Source organism: Physeter macrocephalus, chromosome 5 (genome assembly GCF_002837175.3).
Source record: "Physeter macrocephalus isolate SW-GA chromosome 5, ASM283717v5, whole genome shotgun sequence".
NCBI lineage: Eukaryota > Metazoa > Chordata > Mammalia > Artiodactyla > Physeteridae > Physeter > Physeter macrocephalus.
This window is the reverse complement of record NC_041218.1, coordinates 55,801,027-55,801,580: the sequence shown is the minus strand read 5'-3', so window position 1 is coordinate 55,801,580 and position 554 is coordinate 55,801,027.

Below are 554 nucleotides of genomic sequence, written 5' to 3'. Positions count from 1 at the left end.
CAGGAAACAGAAATTCCTTGAATAAGGTATGTAACCAAACTAGAGGTCCCTGAGAAGGGATATTCCCTATTATTTATTATTGAATTTGCATTGTTACACATTAGACTTGTGAGATAGTGTCAATAATTGCTAAAAGTCTGATCAGCTGTGGACACAGTGAAAAAAATCTCTTTCTAGATAACTTGTGTGGCTGTGCTACGCCAGGCAGTTTGTTTTTCCTGGCTCTATATTCTTTGATGTACTCTTATCTGTTCTACTGCACAAGACCTACCACTCAGACTTAAAACAAGAGTTTAGACTCTTCTGAGAGGTAATTGCTGAATTATTTTAAATACAGGAGAGACTAGGTCATACTTGCATTCATTAGGTTCCTTCTGTTGTCTGTGTACAGGATGGGCTGGTGGTGGGGAGGGACATAGAGCAATACTAGAGGTAGAGAGACCCATTAAAAGTCTATTTCAGAGAGTCCCTTTATCACAGATAAGGTTTTACAGCTCTCAGCACTTGCTATAATTCCCAGTTTCCCAGGGGAGGAGGGAGGAGGGGAGGGAGGA